Here is a 411-nt window from a genome sequence, read left to right as displayed (position 1 = left end):
TGGGAGCAGCCAGGGACACAGGAGGGTCACCCACAGCCTGGCATGGAGGAGCTTCTCCCACCTGGCACAGCCAGGAAGGGAATCTGACCGTGCTCTATAAATACTGCAGGGCGTGGGGGCATGCGGATGGGCTATTTAAGCTGAAGGTCAGGGTGGCACATCCCCACATGGGCACCAGCAACTCTGGAAAGATGAGAATGGCATTGGCATGAACAGGGACCGGGAAAGGCTTCCCAAAACAGCTGCCCAGGTCAATGTGGGCACATTGCAGGGCTGGAGGATAAAATGGCCCCTAGTACCAGAGCTGCACCAGGAGCTTTCCCTGCTGCAGTCCCATCCCTTGGGAAGGGCCAAGCTGTCTGGGCACACTGGCACTGGCAGCACCTTGGCCATGCCTGGGGAGACTGTCAG

The sequence above is a fragment of the Acanthisitta chloris genome, unplaced genomic scaffold (assembly GCF_000695815.1).
Source record: "Acanthisitta chloris isolate BGI_N310 unplaced genomic scaffold, ASM69581v1 scaffold24552, whole genome shotgun sequence".
Taxonomy (NCBI): Eukaryota; Metazoa; Chordata; class Aves; order Passeriformes; family Acanthisittidae; genus Acanthisitta; species Acanthisitta chloris.
This window is presented reverse-complemented; position numbering follows the sequence as displayed.